Source organism: Oncorhynchus kisutch, linkage group LG5 (genome assembly GCF_002021735.2).
Source record: "Oncorhynchus kisutch isolate 150728-3 linkage group LG5, Okis_V2, whole genome shotgun sequence".
Classification (NCBI taxonomy): Eukaryota; Metazoa; Chordata; class Actinopteri; order Salmoniformes; family Salmonidae; genus Oncorhynchus; species Oncorhynchus kisutch.
The window spans coordinates 25356517-25363673 of record NC_034178.2 but is presented as its reverse complement, the minus strand read 5'-3'; positions in this window follow the sequence as shown (position 1 = coordinate 25363673).

Sequence of the window (7157 nt, the reverse complement as noted above, 5' to 3'; positions counted from 1 at the left end):
TGTACAGATCCTTGCTACATGGGTCTGTGAATTATCATGCTGAAACATGCGGTGATGGCGGCGGATGACAATGGGCCTCAGGATCTTGTCATGGTATCTCTGGGCATATAAATTGACATCGTTGACATAAGCTTATGCCTGCCCATACCATAACCCCACCGCCACCATATGGCACTCTGTTCACAACGTTGACATCAGTAAACCGCTCGCCCACACAACGCCATACACACTCTGCCTTCTGCCCTGTACAGTCGAAACCGGGATATTTTATTTCCGCTCATGGGGACCAAAACTTTACGTTAATACCTACATGTTGCGTTTTAATATTTTTGTTCTGTATAGCTATGTAGTTAATCTGTGCCTGTGTTCCTAATGTTTCTGCACTTCTAGTTAAGTAACAGTTCTCAATCTCAAAGCAATCTGTTAAGGAGAGGGAATTGGAGGACTGTTTAAGTGCATGTTACCCTGCTAACATGGGTTAACGTATGTGGCATAATGGTGCTCCATACACACTGAATCCTGGGAACAGGGCAGCGAGAGGCCCTGACCCCAGTAGGCCACTGTAACCTGAATTAGCAGGGTGGAATAGAACTCTTAGAACTCTGAATTAGAATGTTTTTAAAAGTGGAACTAATTCAAATTATATGAGAGAAACTCAGAGTCCTGGCACTGTTCCAGCTCCTCCTTATCCAGGGAGGAATAGAGAGGACTGGGGTCAATGCCAGCTGGCCCAGTCTGAATGTAACCAGCTCAGCCGAAAGGACAACACAGCCACAATGAGAATAACAGGCCAAAGAGATGAGGTTATGGCAGAGCCGGTATCATGTGATTTAGCTCCATTGTCCCTCTGCTCTGTCTATAAGGCAGCGAGTGTCTCCATTTCAATCTGTGTCTGCAGCATGGTGCCCCTCAGTCAAAGAAGAAGGGCTACATTCATGAGACACAATGGGTGAGAAAGATCACGTGTAAGGACTGTTGACATGGCTCTATTAGCTTTTTTAAAAATGTAACCTTTATTTAACCAGGTTAGTCTCATTGAGACAACCTGGATATTGTGTTGGTATTGGCATTCAACTCTCACTGCTAGCCACTCAACACATCGCTTCGAGATTATGAATATTCTACCGTAGGCCTACTACCCTTTTGACATCAGCAGTTGTCACAGTTATTTTACAGTATAGTTTACATGTGTCTGCCATATTCTACAGGGCATAAAATAATATTTATATAGAGGATCAAACTGAAAACAAACCAAATATAGTGTATTACATAAAAATAAAAAACATTGTGCGTGAGCTAAAAAAAACTGGTGCTCTGGTTACAAATAACAACTTTTTATGCCTGCCTGCAGAATAGCAATAAAGGGGTGTTATCAATAAACTGTTTGAAGAATCCAATTTCATGATAAACACTTGAAGTCGGAAGTTTACATAGACCATAGCCAGATACATTTAAACTCAGTTTATCACAATTCCTGACATGTAATCCTAGTAAAAAATTCCCTGTCTTAGGTCAGGATCACCACTTTATTTTAAGAAGGTGAAATTTCCACTTTTAATTATTTCCCAGTGGGTCGGAAGTTTACATACACTCAATTAGTATTTGGTAGCATTGCCTTCAAATTGTTTTACTTGGGTCAAACATTTCGGGTAGCCTTCCACAAGCATCCCACAACAAGTTGGGTGAATTTTGGCCCATTCCTCCTGACAGAGCTAGTGTAACTGAGTCAGGTTTGTTGGCCTCCTTGCTCGCACACACTTTTTCCGTTCTGCCCACACATTTTCAACAGGCTAGAGGTCAGGGCTTTGTGATGGCCACTCCAATACCTTGACTTTGTTGTCCTTAAGTCATTTTGCCACAACCTTGGAAGTATGCTTGGGGTCATTGTCCATTTGGAAGACCCATTTGTGACGAAGCATTAACTTCCTGACTGACATCTATCTGTGAGGTGCACCAGTCCCTCCTGCAGCAAAGCACCCCCACATGATGCTGCCACCCCCGTGCATCATGTTTGGGATGGTATTCTTCGGCTTGCAAGCCTCCCCCTTTTTCCTCCAAACATAACGATGGTCATTATAACCAAACAGTTCTATTTTTGTTTCATCAGACCAGAGGACATTTCTCCAAAAAGTACGATCTTCGTCCCCATGTGCAGTTGCAAACCGTAGTCTGTCTTTTTTATGGCGGTTTTGCAGCAGTGGCTTCTTCCTTGCTGAGCGGCCTTTCAGGTTATGTCGATATAGGGCTTGTTTTACTGTGGATATAGATACTTTTGTACCTGTTACCTCAAGCATCTTCACAATGTCTTTTGCTGCTCTTCTGGGATTGATGTGCAATTTTGCACCAAAGTATGTTCATCTCGAGGAGACAGAACGTGTCTCCTTCCTGAGCGGCATGACGGCTGCGTGGTCCCATGGTGTTTATACTTGCATACTATTGTTTGTACAGATGAACGTGGTACCTTCAGGCATTTGGAAATTGCTCCCAAGGATGAACCAGACTTGCGGAGGTCTACAATTTATTTTCTGAGGTCTTGGCTGATTTTCTTTTGATTTTCCCATGATGTCAAGCAAAGAGGCACTAAGTTTGAAGGTAAGCCTGGAAATACATCCACAGGTACACCTCCAATTGACTCAAATGATGTCAATTAGCATATCAGAAGCTTCTAAAGCCATGGTGTAATTTTGGGGGATTTTCCAAGCTGTTTAAAGAAACAGTCAATTTAGTGAATGTAAACTTCTGACCCACTGCAATTGTGATACAGTGAATCATAAGTGAAATAATCTGTCTGCAAACATTTGTTGGAAAAATGACTTGTCATGCACAAAGTAGATGTCCTAACCGACTTCCCAAATCTATAGTTTGTGGTTGAAAAATGTGTTTTAATGACTCCAACCTATGTGTATGTAAACTTCCGACTTCAACTGTACAAGTTTCTGAAGATCAGAGGTGGTGTATTTGTTTTAGCTACAGTCATGAGAGTTGTCATGGCAGTTCAGGCACGAGTTGAGTCCGAAATGGCACCCTTTTCCCTACATAGTGCGTTACTTTTGACCAGGGCCCAGACATTGACCGTATAATAAAACGCAGGGCGACAGGGTGAGATTTGAGCTGTAAGGATATTTTCTGCTTAGATGGACACCCTGAATTAGCTGCCTGCAAAGAGCTTAGCAGTTAACCCTGGACTGCCTGCCACACAAACACAGGTGGGGAGCTGCATGGGACTGCTATGGAGAAGCTGGTTTTACACTACCAAAACAACACACAGCAACAGGACACCCGCTGTGCTGAGGGATTGACATTAGTCCATAACACCGTGCATGGACACAGCATATTTGGTGACTTTCACTAGCACATCAGACGGATAGGTGTCAATGGAGCGACTGGAATGGGGAAATATTGTTGACTCTTCACACACTTGTAGCTATCTACTGTATCTATGACCAGATTTTCTGGTTTCTCACCTGAGCCCCATGTATCAAACAAGAAACAGCTATGTGTTTTGCTCTCTATCATCTACTGTATGTAGAGTAGACATTCACAATCATTGACATTATGTTACACATGGCAGCCAGACTACATCTTGCTGTGCAGCAACAATAGCCTTGATGATGGAGAACAAACATGCATCTCGATGAGCTACCAGTCAGTCCCAATAGCCCAGTCATTCTTTGAGTACGTTTATGAGTGCAGAGTCAGCATGTTGCGGTTGTGGACACTGACTGGCTGTGGCCTCTCACTTATTAGCCAACAACATCCTATTTCCACACGACAACATCAAACTGTTATGGCATCCTATTTCACTTCCTCTAAAAAAGGAGAAATTCAACAACATCAGAACTTAATTTAAGTCTACTATAAAAGCGGAGTTCATTCATGAAATGTTAATTTGAAAACGCATAAAAAAATACACTGAGTATACCAAACATTAGGAACACCTAATTAGGAACCACTTTTGCCCTTAGAACACCCTCAATTAGTCGAGGCATGGACTCTACAAGGTGTCAAAAGGGTTCCACAGGGATGCTGGTCCATGTTGACTCCAGTTATTTCAAGTTGGCTGGATGTCCTTTGGGTGGTGGACCATTCTTTATAAACATGGGAAACTGTTGAGCGTGAAAATCCTAGCGGCATTGTAGTTCTTGACACAAACCGGTGCGCCTGGCACCTAATACAGTACCATACCCCGTTCAAAGACACCTATATTGTTTGTCTTACCCATTCACTCTCTGAATGGCAAACATACACAATTCATGTCTCAATGCTTAAAAATCATTCTTTAACCTGTCTCCTCCCCTTCATCTACACTGATCGAAGTGGATTTAATAAGTGACATCTAGGGGTTATAGCTTTCACCTGGATATACCTGTTTTGTATACTCTGTGTATATTTTAAATGAGGCGAAATTAAATACATAGATATAGATAAGGCTCTACTTTTACAGACACCAATGAACCACCTGTCATGTTGATGGTAGTGGTAAGGTAGTAAGGAGGGTAGAGAGTACTGTTTCAGCCCCAGCAGTAGGTTGTTTTGAATTGCTGGTTACCAGCTCTCGCACTGACTGTGTGTTAATTCCTGAGAAAGTTACTACACTGGTCACAGGGCAGCGAAGAAGAGAAAGGCACATTGTGTGTATTGAAATCAGCTATAGAAAGAATTGCATATTCAAATCATAGTCTGCTACAGAAGCTAACTAGGCGAGGAGCAAAATTGTGTTTCAGACCTGTTTCATGTGGTTTAACCATTTCCTGAGAGAGAGCGAGAGAGACAGAGTGTTCTATTGCACGTACACAAACTTCAACCCACTATGTAACACAGAAATACAACTACACGGACAAACACACCCACAGACAGCAAATACACAGACAGTAAACCGATGGGCAGCAAAAACAGTTGATCAGACACGCCTTCCGTTATCGATACCAGTCGGAATGTGGATAACCTTATCTGTACCCAGACACAATGGGGCAAATTATTATCTGAAAAAAAGTTGGGTATACAGCCCCACATGTACATGATGATAGTGTGAAACATGACATCCCACTGGGCACAGACATCATTTCAACATCTAGTTTTGATTTACATTTGGTTGAGTTGTCAACTAACGTGAATTCAATATGAAATCAACCAACAATGTCATTGAATTTAAGTTAAAAGTTGAGTTTAAAAAAATGGAAATTCCCTTACTTTGATGACTTTTTGCAAATCCAATCTGTTTTTCACATTGATTCAACGTCATCAGATTGTATTTTTTTCTGTTGAAATGATGTGGAATTAACGTTGATTCAACCAGTTTTTGCCCAGTGGGATAATTGTAGACCAACTTTATGAATGCAATATGTAACATTGCTTGACAGTCTTTCATGGAATAGAGAACAATAATAATGGGGTCTTTTTCTAGGCACTAACAAAGACTAACTCCGACATGGCTCGTTTGACAAAGCCTATGTGGAAATTAATGTTTTAAATGCCGAAAATAAGGTCTTCTAAGCCTGTGTTAACCTGAGACCTTATTTTCGGCATTTATCCCAAAACCACTTTCTTTCCCCATTAGTTTCCCCCATTGGAATTGCTGAACGAACCGGAGGTTTAATTTCCTGTTTTTAGGACTACAAACTGGTGAGCTATATACAGCATAGGCCCACTAGTATTTTCTCAGAAATTGAAAGTTATAAACTGTGGTTGTTTATAACGTTGACTAGCCCATCACTCTTTTTAAGGTTATTGAATATCTAACTTCCTTCAGGCCAAGATGGGAGAGAGGGCTATCATTAGTCAAACTGGCTGGAACTTCGTATTACTGCCACATCTCATGGGAAAATACTTAACATACTTCAATGATGTTAGACACATACTATCAGACTCTGCTAAATAGGGAGAGAGAGAGTGATGTTGTTAAATTAGATGCAGGGTCAAATATAGCATTTGTTTTTAATAGATGTCACTAATTGGGAACTTTTGACCCATTCAGTGGCGCCAAACATTTACACACAAATATAGATGTTGACTGAACTAAAAGTCACACTCTGGTGAATTCCTAATCTACAAAAGGGTAGTGCAAACGGGCCAAAGGGTGGTGCAAACGGCCCAGTACATCACCGGGGCCAAGCTTCCTGCCATCCAGGGCCTCTATACTAGGCGGTGTCAGGAAGGCCCTAAAAATTGTCAAAGACAGTTCTCTCTGCTACCACACGGCAAGCGGTACCGGAACTGCCAAGTCTAGGTCCAAGAGGCTTCTAAACAGCTTCCACCCCCAAGCCATTTGAACCTCTAATCAAATGGCTACCCAGCCCTAAAAATTGTCAAAGACAGTTCTCTCTGCTACCACACGGCAAGCGGTACCGGAACTGCCAAGTCTAGGTCCAAGAGGCTTCTAAACAGCTTCCACCCCCAAGCCATTTGAACCTCTAATCAAATGGCTACCCAGACTATTTGCATTGCATTGCCCAGTACATCACCGGGGCCAAGCTTCCTGCCATCCAGGGCCTCTATACTAGGCGGTGTCAGGAAGGCCCTAAAAATTGTCAAAGACAGTTCTCTCTGCTACCACACGGCAAGCGGTACCGGAACTGCCAAGTCTAGGTCCAAGAGGCTTCTAAACAGCTTCCACCCCCAAGCCATTTGAACCTCTAATCAAATGGCTACCCAGACTATTTGCATTGCATTGCCCCCCCCCCCCCCCCCCCCCCCCCGTTTACACTGCTGCTACTCTCTGTTGTTATCATCTCTGCATAGTCACTTTAATTCTACCTACATGTATATATTACCTCAACTAACCGGTGCACCCACACATTAACTCTGTACCGGTACCCCCCTGTATATTGTCTCTCTATTGTTATTTTACTGCTGCTCGCTAATTACTTGTTACTTTGTTTTTGTTTTTTATCCATATTTTTTAAAACTGCATTGTTGGTTAGGGGCTCTTAAGGGGCAAATTTGATTTGAGTTCCACACTGCCTCTGGAATCAAGGTCAGCCCAAGAACTGTTCATCAGGAGCTTCATAAAATGGGTTTCCATGGCCGAGCAGTCACACACAAGCCTAAGATCACCATGCGCAACGCCGAGCATCAGCTGGAGTGGTGTAAAACTTGCCACCATTGGACTCTGGAGCAGAGGAAACGCGTTCTCTGGAGTGGGGAATCACGCTTTACCA